This window comes from Mus caroli, unplaced genomic scaffold (assembly GCF_978045245.1).
Source record: "Mus caroli unplaced genomic scaffold, Mus_caroli_1 scaffold_16, whole genome shotgun sequence".
Taxonomy (NCBI): domain Eukaryota; kingdom Metazoa; phylum Chordata; class Mammalia; order Rodentia; family Muridae; genus Mus; species Mus caroli.
The window spans coordinates 66,149,525-66,164,723 of NW_028227271.1; the positions used below are offsets into that span (position 1 = coordinate 66,149,525).

The 15,199-nt window shown below is 47.8% G+C and overlaps 2 pseudogenes; both read right to left on the reverse strand.

Moving 5' to 3' along the window:
- Window positions 1–13,019: 13,019 nt before the first annotated feature.
- LOC110311105 (putative UDP-sugar transporter protein SLC35A4) lies at window positions 13,020–13,829 on the reverse strand (annotated as a pseudogene).
- A 392-nt stretch (window positions 13,830–14,221) lies between these two features.
- On the reverse strand, window positions 14,222–14,825 carry LOC147000784 (SLC35A4 upstream open reading frame protein pseudogene; annotated as a pseudogene).
- Between the last annotated feature and the right edge of the window lie 374 nt (window positions 14,826–15,199).

Consider the following 15,199-nt stretch of genomic DNA (forward strand, 5'->3'; position numbering starts at 1 on the left):
TGCAGAGACTGCACACTCAAAAGTGGTTACGCCAGGCATGGTGTGTACAACACTGGGAGGTTAAGACAATTTGGAGTTCAAAGCCTGCCTGGGTAATGTGAGCTCTTGTCTCAAAATAAAACAAAGCCCCAAACCACCAAACACCTAATGAATAACTAAATTTTAAAAAGTCAACATGGTAGCATTTGTACTGTAGTTATTTCACTCTAAAATTTAAAGAATGAAAGCAAAATAAGAGCCTGTGTGTGTGAAGGCATCAGCACAGAGCAGTCCCCCTTAGAGGAAACATGGGGTTTCCACAGCACAGCTCCGGAGAGACTCCACAGAGGTGTGAGACGCCACCGTAGATGCTTCCTGGAGCTGAGGGCCTCAGGTTCCAATCTCCATTCACAGGGAAGAGAAAATGATGTGCCCTGAAAATGAGCAGGAAAAATTTGTGTTTTTTTCTACCGGTGTATGCCTTCTTCCTACAGCTGCTCAAAAACTCTAATACTTACCAAAGATCCCAAGTTTCCACTGGCTTGACAGGGCCGCAAGCCTGTCATGGTCACTGAGGCTCTGGCAGTAGGACCGGAGATGTCATCTTGCTGAAATCAAGGAGACACACCCATCAGCAGCTGTGGGGCTCAGTGTCCCCTCTCCTTCTGAGGACCAGAGAGCTGGGACATCATCTTCCCTTCTGGTCCACCCATCTGGTTGTGACAGAAAACACCAATGTTTGAGCCCAATGTGGTGGATGGAAGGTACTTCTTAGAGCCTCCCTCCATGCCTGCTGAGTGCTGAGAATCTGACCCCGAGTCCACACAAGCCAGGCAAGGGCTCTATTTCTGAGCTGCTTGTTTTAAAACAAAATCTCAATTTGTTTGATTTTTAACAATGAAGACTTTAAGAGCCCAATGCTGGGGTGAAAGCCTGTTAACTCAGAGAGACAGAGAAAGCACCCAGCTGACCTTCCTCCACAGCCGACATCCCAAAAGGAAAGCTCTTCTTCTCCATGCCATCTCCAAAACCCTCAGACTGAGTGTCCCTCCACTCTACTTCCTGTGCGTCTCTCTATCCAGCCTCCAGACTTCTTCTTACTCTGTTTTCTTCTTGTTATGTCCACTCTCAGTCAACAGGTTGCTTGCTCTGCCTCTTGGCTTTTATGATTGACTTTGTTTAATCTTGTTTACAAGGAACAGAAAGCTCTTGGATTAAAGGTGTATTCTAAGGCTGAGCCACACCACAGCCAGAAACAGGTTTTTCCAGTAAACAATACAATCTTGGGGTTCACTTGGCCATGCTTAAGCTCCAAAGTGTCAGCTATCCTGCCACAACTGTCCCATAGGCTGCCAGTCATGGGCATCTATGTCACAGCTACCAGTCAGACACATGAGCACCCTGAAAGCGTCTGTCAGTGATCAGAGAGCCGAATGATGCAGGAATGGTGTCCTAACCACTAAGCTCTGAGATCTTGGAGAAAAGTCCTCTACTGCGAGAGGATATTTTCCCCAGAAGTGAGGCAAGACAGAGATCATGGTCGGACAGTCGTCAGACTTCTTGAGAGAACAGAGCACTGTTCTTTCCTTCTTGAGCTGCATCTGAAGTAAAATGGCCACTCAAGGTTTCACTTCCCCCCACAAGACTACATGCTTAAATCTCTGTCCTGTGGGCAGCTGGTTTTGCTGCTGTTGTTTATAATTCACACGTCAGTGAGTCGGGGTGCTTGTGGGCCATGGAATGATCCAGCAGCACCCTTAAGAGAGGCCACCTGTTATGGTTTGAATCTTAAAAGTCCCTTAAGGTTCTGTATTTAAGGTTTGGTCCCCAGATAACAGAGCTATTGGGAGGCAGGGAGTGGGGCCTATTGTAAAGAAGCCAGTGATGGGTGGGTGAGTGTGCACATATTGGATGTGGATGTGTGTGTGCATGCATTAGGATGTGTGTGTGTGTGCACATGTGTGCACACATTAGAGTGTGAGTGTGTGTGTGTGTGTTTGGAGGGGTGTCCCCTTCTTTCAGGTCACAATGAGGTGAGCAGGTTTCTCCAACTGTGGTCCCTGCCACAGTGTTCTGCCCTGCCACAGACTGGAAGAGGTGATCCTGAGTGGCCATGAGTGGAATGTTCTAAAATGAAGCCCAAGTCTCCCATCCCTTGAGTTACTTTTCTTTGTGTCACAGGGTCAGGAAGCTGAGCATTGAGGGGAAACCATGGGTTTTCAGCAGATTCTGTCACCGTGCTGCACCCACCGGTGAAAGGGCATCTCTCCGGGTGAGTGGTAGCCCTGGTAATTGTTTCTCCCAAGTTCCCCAGGGGGTTTCAGTGTGCAAATGGGGTTGAGGGCCACCGCCACTGCAGCTTCCAGGTGACAGCGGCATCCTTGCCACTGGAATTGGTGCTCTATGTTCTTATGCACACTATCATGTCACTGCAGCTGAATGGCTCCCATAACTCCTGCTCCACAGTCAGAATAGCAGTTTGATGTGGTTCACATTCCAGGCCAAAATTCGCAGACAGAGGCATCCAATCAGCAGAGAGGCAGATAGTCGTGCACGTCCTGGGGAAGTGGCCATGCTTAAGCTCCGAAGTGTCATCTGTGTCAGAAAGGAACTTCCGTGAGTAGCCAAGGCAGAGGCATTCTGTTTTGTCTACTTGTTTTGTGACAGGGTCTTGCTATGCAACTCAAGCAGGCCTTGAACTCCCCATCTGCCTGCCTCAGCCTCCTGAGTGTTAGGATTATAACCATGCACCATTATACGATGAAATTTAAAAGTGACAGTTTTTTTTTTTAACAGGGCTAGCTCCCAAATAATTGAGTCGGAAACCTACTGATTTATTCAACAAGTTTTAAGAACAATAACTGAGCAGATATTCCTAACCCTCTACACTCTCTAGCCACTTCCCAGCCTCTTGCTCTGAGTTACTTGTGTTTAGTCTCGCTCACTCCGCTGTAGCTGTCGTCTGTGCTCATGGAGAACTCCTTTGATAGCTCCTCCTCATGCCTGACCTCACGGCCAATCTTCTTCCCTTTTTTTCCATCTCATGGTCCTTCTCTTTGATCTCCACCTGCCTCATGGCCAAATCCTTCTCCTGGCTCCTCTCCCTCATCGGGATCAGAAGTTCAGCCTTTCTATCTCCTCTGCCCCGTCATTGGCTGTTCATCCTTCTTATTAATCAATCAGTGATAATTGGGGAACTTTCTTTACATCACATTGATACAGGAGATTCCTCAATATCCGTTACAGCGCCTGTGTCTAGACTGTAACTAGATGTCCTGCCCAGAAATCAGCATCTGGATACACAGAGCATAAGACCAACCCACAACAGACCACCACGCTCAGTTCAGACGCACTGTTATTTTAAGAGCTTTACCATGCAAGGTCTGCCAAAGGTGCGACTCGGCGGCTTCCATGATATAGACACTGACTGTATGCTTAGTTTGAGTGGCAATAAATACTCAAGTCTTGCTGGACTTAAGCTCTAATGTCATCTCATAGTGTAAGTACACAGAATTTCTTAGTGTTTTTGTCATTCAATAAGAATTTATTTATGTAATCTATACATAATATAATCTATACATAAGCATACACAAACATACACACACTTTGGTCCTTCGTGTTTTTTCTAAGACATTGTTCATATAAGTTGTCAGCTTATAAGCCATGCCACTAGAATTCCCCCAAGGACCTAGCAACTGCTTACTTCATCACCTGCCACCATGCCACCAGGTACAGGTGTTGCACCAAGTGGTTGATAAAAAGCACTGCTTGCTACCCCTGCTCTCTGTCTCTCTGTCTTTCTGACTCTCTCTCTTTTTCTTTTTTTTTTTTTTTTTTTTTTTTTTTTTTGGTTTTTCCGAGACAGGGTTTCTCTGTGTAGCCCTGGCTGTCCTGGAACTCACTCTGTAGACCAGGCTAGCCTCGAACTCAGAAATCCGCCTGCCTCTGCCTCCCGAGTGCTGGGATTAAAGGCGTGCGCCACCACGCCCGGCTCCCTCTCTCTTTTTCTTTCTCTGTCTCTTTGTTCCCATCTGATCCTAGTTGCTCTCTCTCTCTCTCTCTCTCTCTCTCTCTCTCTCTCTCTCTCTCTGTGTGTGTGTGTGTGTGTGTGTGTGTCCGTCCTCCTCTGTCCCCTCTTCTCTGCCCTCCTGGCTCTGCTCCTGTCTGCCTGCCTCTGCCCCTTCTTCAGGTCCTCATGCCCCTCCCTCCCCCAGATAAACTTCCTTATACCAGGTTTGTCTTCACATCCTTTGCTTGGGGTTTTGTTTTGCTGTTGGGAAATCGAGCCACCACTTCACCTATCTGTATTTGTTTAATGAGTGTCAAGTAGTAAAAAGACTAGAGCGTGCAGTGTACCAGCTCTCTAACACTCGGCCTGTCACATGTTTCTTTCTTGGAAGCTTTTGAGCATCCCAAATGGTCAAGGAGTCTCAGTGGTAGGAAGTCTCTCAAACGCAGTATGAGCAGTGTTTAACTTTCCAGTCTCCAAATAAGCAGATAGCTGAAAGGTGTGTTCAGCTGTCCAAATGTATGTCTGGGGAAACAGCCTGGGGCAGAGAACTTCAGTTGTGAACCTTGTCCTCCAACAGTCCCAGAAGGCCCTTCAGCACTGTGCCAGTCCTAGGGTATCCATTAGACTGCTCTTCTCTTCCTTTTGATAAGAACTTTCTCTAGGGCAGTGTGGTTCTCAACCTGTGGGTTGTGACACCTTTGAGAGGCGAATGGTCTCTTCATGGGGTCACCTAAGACTATCAGAAAACACAGATATTTACATTATGATTCATAACAGTAGCAAATTACAGTTATAAAGTAGCAATGAGAATCACTTTATGGTTGAAGGTCACGGCAACATGAAGAACTGTATTAAAGTGTCTCAGCTCGAGGAAGGTGGAGAACCACAGCTCTAGGGCAAGACAAACACCACACCCCCTTACCCCACTGTACCCCCCACTTCTCAGAAAACTCACATCAAGTCCCCAAGGACCTAGCAGCTGTTTCTTGGCCTGTACTAGGACTGGCTTCACACAGCACAGCAGTGCGTGTCACAGACGGTGAGAAATCAGTTGTGTACAAAAGCCAGAGTTTGGGATCTGGGTGTGAGCGTCTCACAGATTGTAGAACTGCAGAGAGCTGGGGCAGCTCAGTGACAGACCACATGCTCAGCATGCCTGCAGTACTGTGTTCAGTTCCTAGCATGGACAGTAACTGTGCCCACTGAGCCATGTCCTTAGCCCAACTCATTCGTTCCTGAGGTCAAAATCATTCTCTTCCCAGAGCTGGGAGGTGAACCTAAAGCTTCCTGCTTACTGGACAGACATCTCACCACTGAGCTAAATTTCCCCAGCCCAGGCCAAACAATTTCTGCCATGTCTTTCTCTTGGAAACATTCCAGCAGGATGCTTACAAGTTCGGGAGCGTGCTCTCTGTCCACTAGTTCTTCCCTTGGTAAGGCTAGTTAACATTTGGTAGACCAATATCACATGTTTGTTCAATGTAAACTGAGGGCTTCACCACAAGTGTCAATGAGAAACATTTGACACCATTCATCACGAGTGAGCCACCTGGCATCTCATTCACAACTTTCAATGTGTGGAGTATGCATGAAACACAGAAGCAGACGGTGTGGCTAGTGCCCACCATTCTTCCTCGTCGGTGGTTACGGGTTCCGTACCCAACAGGAGGCAATTGGTACCTTCAAGGGCCCCAGTCACTGCTACGGATCTATGACATGGCTAACCTCCCTGCAGGAGGGGCCCTTCCTTCCCTTTCAGGTCCCCACCTCCCAGGAGTAAAGACAGAGTGAACTATTCACACCAGTCTCCTGTTGTCCACACTGGCACGACATTCACAGACAGTGGACCAGGCATCTGTGCTGTGTGAGAGGCAAATCTGCAGCCTTTCTTCCTGTCTGCTCCAAGAGCAAACATGGAACCTGGCCTGGGCCTCCAGACACAGATGGTACAGTAGTAGGCCCCTTTGAGATGCTCCAACGAGATAGTTTAGTATGGAGCAGGAAAGCCTTTCTATCCCTTGGTGTTCCAGAGAGTAGCTATGAGCCTTTGCCGGATGGTAGACAGTATGCCTCTGAGGAGAAGGAGCTATTTGAGTAGAGAAGGCATAGCCAATGGACAAACACCATCTTTTCATGAGAACACTGGAGCCCCAAGCCTTTGAAAATATGGATTTTTGGTTATCTACACCAATGGAAAGCTTTCTTTAAAAAATGTCTTGTATGTATGTGTGTGATATGTATGTATGTATGTTCACAAGTGTGTCCAGGTGACATGCACACATGTGCACGTGCACATGGAGCTCAGGGTCTGACATTGGCTGTCTCCCTGAATTCCTCTTCATCTTATATATTGAAGCAAGGCCTCTCACTTGAGTTCAGAGCTTGCCAATTTGGCTAGTCTAACTAGCCAGCTTGCTCCTAGGATCCTGTCTCGATCTCTCAAGTCTGAGAATACAGTCAGGATACCATACCAAACCAGCGTTCACTCTGATGCAAAGGATCCAAACTGTGGTCCTCACACGTGCATGGGAAGCGCTTTATCCACCAAGCCATCTATCTGTTTTTCTTTTGTTAAGAAAGTGTGCTAGCTAGTTTTAATGTCAACTTGAAACGGAATTTGGGAAGAGGGAAACTCAAATGAGAAAATGCCCCCTGTCTGGTCTGCGGGCAAGCCTGGGCATTTTCTTGATTAATGATTGGTATGGATGGGCCCATCTTATGGAGGACAGTACCACCCCTGGGCTGGTGGTCCTGGATACTATAAGAAATCACGCTGAGCAAACCATGAGGAGCAAGCCAGTATGTAGCACGCTTCTACTGATGCCTCTGCATCAGCTCCTGCCTCCAGGTTGATGCCTGGAGTTCCTACTCTGACTTCCTGGGATGCTGGACTACAAACCACAAGAGGAAACATCCCCTCCCCAAGCTGCTTTTGGTCATGATGTTTTATCACAGCAACAGAAACCCTAACCAAGACAGTCAGTTTGAGGTGTACTCATTGAATGGTTGACTGGATAAGTGAGTGAACTTAGACACACAAAACAGACAAGAACCAAACCGAGGCTGGGTGTGAGACTGCAGAGCTTGGGAGTCAGAGGCAGGGATACCCCAGAGATCAAGGCCATTCTCATTTTGCACGGTAAGCTCCAAGCCAGCCTGAGCTATATGAAACCCAGACTCAAAATGAAACAAAATTTATTTTTAAATTAAATTAAACTTTTAAAACATGTTGAACAATAAGGAGCATAAACACAGGTCTTCTAACTAATTTTTAAAAAAGCTTTTCCTTGTTCCCACTCTGTCTTCCTAATTTGAATACTGTGACATGGGGATATAATGGTTGCAACACAGCAGCCATATTTGGACAGTGAGTGTATTCGTTTTCTAGGCTGCTGTAGCTAATGATCACAGGCTCAAGGCTTGGAAGAAAACGTTGCCTTCTCACTGTTCCAAAGGTCAGGAGTCTGAGATCTCAAGCCCCAGGACTGGTTCCCTGGAGTCACTGAGGGAAAATCCTCTGCATAGCTGATCCCTGACCTCTGACAGCTGGCAGCCATGGTGGCCTTTCCTGGCTTGCCAACACACCAATCTCCTCTGTCAACACATCACTCTTCCTGTTCCTCCCTCTGCCCACGTTTGGTGCTGGAGATCAGATCCAGGGCATGGGAAGCACACACTCTACAGTGAGCAGCCACCCTTCTTGCTATTCAACCCCGGGTGCCTTTGAACTCATGCTCCTACTGCTTACTGGCATTGTATTGCTATGCTGGCTTTGGCTGTTTGGTTGTTGGTTTTATTTTATTTAGGGCTAGCACGTATTCCTTGTATGGATTAGTGTGTTATTCATGATATTTTAGGACATGCATCTAGTATGTCCTGACTGACTGCTTTTAGACACCTCTCCCCTCTTACTTTTTTTTTTTTTTTTTTTTTTTTTGAGACAGGGTTTGGAACTCACTCTGTAGACCAGGCTGGCCTCGAACTCAGAAATCTGCCTGCCTCTGCCTCCCAAGTGCTGGGATTAAAGGCATGCGCCACCATGCCTGGCTACTTTTCTTTTCTTTTTTTTTTAAGTGAATACAACTTTATGATTTGATTGTCTTCATAGCAAAAGCAGTTAGAACTGGATTTCTGGCTTCTCTTTTCTAATCTCCTCCCAGTTCAAATGCTCAACCCTCTCTTTCCTGTTTCATAAATTTTTAAAAATATGGCTGGGCAGTGGTGGCGCACGCCTTTAATCCCAGCACTCGGGAGGCAGAGGCAGGTGGATTTCTGAGTTCGAGGCCAGCCTGGTCTACAAAGTAAGTTCCAGGACAGCCAGGGCTACACAGAGAAACCCTGCCTTGAAAAAACAAAAACAAAAACAAAACTTTAAAATATGGTTTAAACTGAACTAGAATTATACCCCTTCCCTTTCCTTCCCTTCCCCAGCCCCTCCCAACTACCCTCCCTCGACGCCTTTCCATCCCTCCCCTCAGGTGGATAGCCTCTTTTTTCTTTGATTATTATTATTACATCTCTCTCTCTCTCTCTCTCTCTCTCTCTCTCTCTCTCTCTCTCTGTGTGTGTGTGTGTGTGTGCACATGTGCACATGTGCCCAATTATACATCAATACAACGAGTGGAGTCTGTTTTTGTTGGTGTGCTATACGATTCAGGGTGGATCAGTTTGCATAGGACACTAACGAGGGGCTACTTTCTCTGGGTAACTGTTGGTTACCTGGAGCTCTTTGTCTAGGGTTGGGGACCCATGAGTTTTCTCCTTTCATGTTAACATGCCCATTGATCTGGTCACTGTTCTGGTTTCCTTTATGCAGCTATTTCTAGACTGTCTGTTTGCAGCAGACTGTCTGATTTTCTGGCTCTTAAAATTCTTCTAGTGTGTCAGGCAGTGGTAGCGCACGCCTTTAATCCCAGCACTTGAGAGGCAGAGGCAGGCGGATTTCTGAGTTCGAGGCCAGCCTGGTCTACAGAGTGAGTTCCAGGACAGCCAGGGCTACACAGAGAAACCCTGTCTCGGAAAACCAATCAACCAACCAAACAAAAAATCTTCCAGTACCCCTACTGCCTGCATCTACCCCATCTTCTGCAATGTTCCCTGAGGCATAGATGCAGCTGCTCTGATGTAGATGAGTCTACTGGGGCTGGGCTCCCATGATCTCCACATCGCATCCAGCTGTGGTTCACTGTAGTGATCTCCAATTGCTGTGAAGAGAGGCTTCTCTAATGAGGGGTGGTAGCTACGCTTACCCAGGAAAGGTGGCTGGATACTTCATTTCTTCTTCTTTTGTCTTTTGATACAGAGTCTCACCATATAGCCCTTGTCTGACCTGGAATTTGCTATGAAGACAAAGTCAGCCTTGAATTCACAGAGATCCGCCTGCCTCTGCCTCTGCCTCTCATGCTCTGGGATTAAAGGTGTGAGCCACTGAGACCAGGATTAACATCTCTTAATAGCCAGGCATCTCACTTGGATGTGCAGCTAGGCTCGACATACTTAGGACACTACACTTTGTACATTCAGGCTGTCTCCAGAAGCTGGGCTTAGTCTGTGCAGCATAGCTGGCCCACTTCTCGGTGTAAGCAAGCTGCCCCCGGCACACGAAGAATCTTGCTCTTGTATTGTTTTTCTTTGTGTGGTTGCTGTAATTCTTGCAGCAAGTCTGGTGGCTTTTAGAAATGCCCACTTTGCTTTCAGGAACACTATTCACACGGAACGAGCACCTCTCTTTAAGAAGGCTGAAGTTAGTGCCCCACAGTGGGTGGCTTCTGGTGGAGGTGTGTGTGTGGGAGGGGACCACTGAGCTCTGCCTAAGGGGCAGGCAGAGAGTTGGACCATACTCCAGTGAGTGTGTAGATAGCACAGATTGGACTTGGGTTTTGTTCGTTTGTTTTGTTTTCATTTGTATTTATTTTTTAACTTTTATTTTCTTTTGGAGGGGAGGTCACAATGGTGGGGACGGACATGGGAGGAATGGGAAGTGAGTGTGATCGGAGTACATGATGTGAAATTCCCAAAGAATCAATAAAAATATTATGTTGAAAAAAAAAACAACGTTTTAAATTGCAGTGCCGGGGATCGAACCTGGGTCTCTGTGTGTATGTACTCCATATTAGTTATTTTACCATCAGTGTAACAAAATGCCTGACAGAAGCAACTTAAAGGGAGGACTTTTTATTTATTTTTATTTACTTATTCATTCATTTACTTACATTGATGTGTATATGGCTAGGCACACCACAGTTTGCATTTTCAGGAGTCAGTTCTCTCTCCTGTTTATGTGGTGGGTTCTGGAGATCTGATGCAAGTCGTCAAGTTTGTGCCACAAGCACTTGACCCACTAGGCTACCTCACTCCCCAGAGGATTTAGTCTTGGTTTGTGGCTTTGGAGGATTAGGTTTATCATGGCAGAGCAGACCATGGGTCTGACCTTCAGCATCTAAAGTGAAGCACAGGCAAATGCTGGCGCTCAGGGGAGGGGGCTCTGCCCTCATACTTTTTTTTTTTTTTAATTTGGGGTGTGGTCAGCTCTAAACCTAGGTCCTTGTATCTTCTAGGAAAGTGTGGCACCTACTGAGCTATAATCCCAATCCTTCCTTGTCTCTGCCTCTCTCTCTCTCTCTCTCTCTCTCTCTCTCTCTCTCTCTCTCTCTCTCTCTCTCCTTACCCCTACCTCTATCCCTCCTCTCTCCCGTACCCTCCCCACCCCCTGCAGCGCTGGGAATTGTCCATGAGGCAACCATTCTATCATTAAGCTGTATTGTTGTACCCATCTTGTGAACCCCTCAAAGACCACCTCAGAGCTGACTCCCCTGGAATCACACACACTAGGGTCTCTTTATTCCAAGCTCAAGCTTGGGCTTACTCACCGCCAACTGATGCAGCAGGATAGGAAGGTGAAGCCCAGAGCCCTCAGTGGGACAGGGTTTATAGGAAATGGTGAGAAAGCGAGGGGGTTTACAGTCTGGCAAGCATCTTATTGAATGACTATTGTAAGCAGACAGGTGGTGCGTTCTGAAGCAAAACCATGAATAATCACCTAGGGTCTGAAACAATCAGACTAACCTTGATTGACTGTTGCTAGGAAGTAACAAGGGAGTAACTCCGGCCAAGAAAAAGCCATGGGGTCCTTTCTTGTACTTGGGTGCAGCTTGGGTTCGGCTGCAGGTCAAATTCTCTTTTCCTTTAAGATGGTGGCCAGTCCCAGGATGGAGTAGGTTTGGCCTCTCAGTGTCTCAACTCCCAGCCCCTCCCAGCCCCTCCCAGCCCCTCCCAGCCCCTCCCAGCCCCTCCCAGCCCCTCCCAGCCCCTTTATTCAGGCCACACCCCCAGCCCAGAACTCTTTTCTCACTGTCCACTTTAGGATAGGTTCTCCTTGTCAGTTAATCTCTCCTCACAGAAAGAAACACCCACAAGTTTACCTCAAGGGTCTCCCGGGTGATTTTTTTTTAATGGTTGTAGGAAGCACCCTACCTACACCCTAGAACATTTTATTTTATTTATTTATTCTTTAAAGATTTATTTATTTTATTACATGTAAGTACACTGTAGCTGTCTTCAGACACACCAGAAGAGGGAGTCAGATCTTGTTACGGATGGTTGTGAACCACATTGTGGTTGCTGGGATTTGAACTAAGGACCTTTGGAAGAGCAGTCGGGTGCTCTTACCTGCTGAGCCATCTCACCAGCCCCCCCTAGAACATTTTATTAAGACCTTATTGCTGAAGTAGTTAGACACTGATTGGCTATAAACATTTTCTGGACCTGGTCCCTGATTACTCTGCAGAGCCCTCCCAAGCTGTTGGAAGTGAGGACACCACAGAGCATGGAAAGAACAGAACCGCCTAAGTGCTTCAGAGGTAAAGGCTTCAACGGGGCTCTCGAGTTAGCAAAGGGGTTGAAAGACTCCGAGAGGAGCCCCTCGCTCAGGCCTCAGGACAATAGCGGACACCCAAGAACTCACGATAGACCGAGCTTGATGCAAACCACATGAGGCTTTTATTCGGGAAAGCCAGAGCTCTGGGGATGACTCATATCCCACGCAGGGGTAGAGGAGTCGACCTCAAGGGAAAAGAGGTCCCAGTTTTTATAGGTCCTCGAGGGGGAAAGGAGAAGGGGGGGGGAGTAGGGGATTTCCAGATCTAAACAATGTCTATTCTAAAATGATTGATTCCTCAAGAAATGGGTATGGGAGGGAAACAAGGAAAAAGTCTAATGAAGGTGCAGCACTCCGGATTGGCCCCGACTATGGTTGCTGGGGAGACTTCCCGACTCTTTCCCAACAACCAATATCACAAACACCTGGCAGTGAGGTGCAGCAATGGGCGCACACCTGGTGCAGAACATTGGCAGACACACAGGTTCGAGGAGCGGCCAGAGCATTGTGCACCTCTATTTTTCTAAATTGGTGAAGCTAGTTCTACTAACAATGAAATCTATTTTGCCAATTTCAGGGCTTCTGTGACCTTTTACATTCTGTCAGGATCTTTCAGGGTCAGGAGTGTAGGCTCAAGCCAGGGCCCAGGGGCAATGTTCCCTGAGATGAGTCAAGCCTCCTCTGACCCCTCCAGAATAACAGGTGGGTGAGGGGAACAGCTCTGTGGAGGGGGCAAACTAAGCATTCTTTATGTGGAAGACATGCTGGGCTGGAGCAGCCAGCACCAAACTTCGGGACAGAGTCTTCAGGAGTGACCACAGCAGGTAAGAAGACTGAAGCTTCACTTGAAGCAGCCATGTACATGTAGGACAAGGCAGAGATCTTCAAGGACAGGCCTGGGTTTGGGGCTCCCACCTCTTGAGTACGAAGGAATACAGGAGTGCAGTTAGGCGTTTCCTTAACCGAGCCCACTCTTTATGCCTCCCAGGGGTAACTCTCCCACCTGAACATGCAAAGGCTAACCTGGACACCTTAGCTTCTCCTACAAGGCACTTGTTACGGGGCTGCTGGGGATTGCAGGGGGGATGGGAGGTGACTCTGGTGGTTGCATTTAATCTACACAGTCACAAGTGAGTGGAGGTGGTCAAGGACTTAGGGGCTACCATAGTACAAGCACACAGCCAGACCGATGAGCGGTGCAGCCAGGAAGAAGATGGCTGTGAGCTGCAGCTGTAGCAGCACCGCCAACAGCGACCACAAGAGAGCAGGACACGATGAAGAGGTGTGAGATGCAGCTGCCATGCTTCATGAGCAGTCCATTGGTTCAGCACCACAAGCACTGCCCATCCAGAGAAGCCCTCCAGGAAGCCTGGGCCTGGGCCACTGCCAGCATACAGCCAAGGTTCAGGATCACCCCAAAAGTGTAGAGGAAGAGGTTCTGAAGAGCCAAGTGCAACCGCTGTCGCTTCATGATCAGCTCTGTGTACACGGAGGACAAGCTGGAAATGAGGCAGTATAGGATGAGGATCAGCAGTCCCAGTGGGGTGATATGCAAGGGCATGGGACGGGTTCCTGATGCTGATGCGGGCCCAGGGAAGGTGTTCACAGGTTCCTGAAAGCCACCTGATGCATAGCAGGCTCCTGCAGCCATCAGCAGCAGCAGCGCCAAGCCCTGACGCGCAGAGAGATGATGCCCAAGGCAGAGGCAGTATAAAAGGCACAGCCTGGCATCAGGGTGGGGTGCCCTGGGGCCATGTTTGCCAGCCTACCAGGAGGGAGCTTGGTCAGCTTAGTGAGTAACACAGATGAGGAGGGCCGGAAGGGCACTCGGTCATCCACATGGCACAGTGCTAAGAACCGTGCATGGGCACCATACATGGCAGTGGACAGGAAGAGCAACAGGGTCCAGCGAGCCTGTCTTGGGCGGGCTAGGCCTGAAACACCCCCATCTTCTACACTCATGGCCCACACCAGACCCTGGGTGGCCTGGGTAGCTAGCAAGGGACAGAGGGGCTGGGACACATTTGTAGGAAATTGAGTATAGAACTGTGGTACATCACCAGAGAGAATACTGAGGATCAGAGACAGCTGCACATTCCAGTTAGGTCTTCAAGAGGGGATTCATGACCCATAGTTTTGGGGTCAGTCCCATGAAACTAGGGAGGGAAGGAGTCTAGGGTGCAAGCTGACAAAGCACTGTCCACTCTCTGCAGGAAGAAAGGCAGGGATGAAAGAGGCAGAATAGACGGAGTTAGCACATGAACAATAATAGCAGGGGAAGCCAGATAGAGTGTCTGTGATAGAAAGGGCTCTACCTGCAGGTCCAACATGCTCGTCCTGCTTTCCCACAGGGTCTAGTCAGGCCCCTTTCATAGTGACCTAAAGTAGTTCTTCAGTGTCTTCTCCACATTGGGTACAGCATATGCCTGAGCTGCATAGATGCCAGTGCATGTGCCCACCATAAAGCCCAATACTGCTGATGCCCTCAGCTTGGCCACCATGTATCCTGCCAGGAATCCCTTGAAGAATGGGGAGGACAAGAGGAAGCCATCCTGGCCCACACCGCTGTTGACTTCATCTTCCACACGCTGCTATAGGCGCTCCAGCTGGTTCTGTAGAAATGTCAGGTCCTTAAGCTTGGGCAGAGAATCCCGGGTGATTCTTAATCCAGGCAAGTTGATAGTAAAAACTAACTTTCAAATACAGATGTAAAAATTGCCCATGCATGTAAGGGAGATTGTCCTGTGGCTTCTAGAGTTATTGACTGATTTCTGACCTAAGGAATTCATCTCTGGTGTCTTTAAACCTAGCTTAAGATTCTCCAGATTTGGGCATGAGGTTTAGGCACAAAGGAAGAATGTTTTTAAAAGTAATTTGGGGCTGGAAAGGCAGCTTTTCTAGAGGACCTGTTTGATTCCTAGAACCCATGCATCAGCTTACAGCCAAATGTAACTCCATCTGCAGGGGATTTAACCACCTCTTCTGGCCTCTGCAGGCATTACATGCATATACACACATGCAGACAAAACACTCATCTACATGAAATAAATATAAATAATATATTTTTATAAATTAGTTGACTCATCAAAAATTGGATTAGAGGGCCAGGGATATAGCTCAGTGGTAAAGCATTTGCCCACCGTGAGTAAGGCCCTAGGTGTGATTCCCAGACCTGCAATTCACCCAACGGGTTAGCGTGTTATATTCTGTGCCTTGAATTTTCTGGCTCAAGGAGTTCGCTTCAATTCCATGAGCATTATACTAACTCACTCTTGGATTCTTTGGTAGATTTGATGTGTGTGTTTGAGTGTGCATGTGTGTGGGAGTGTGCG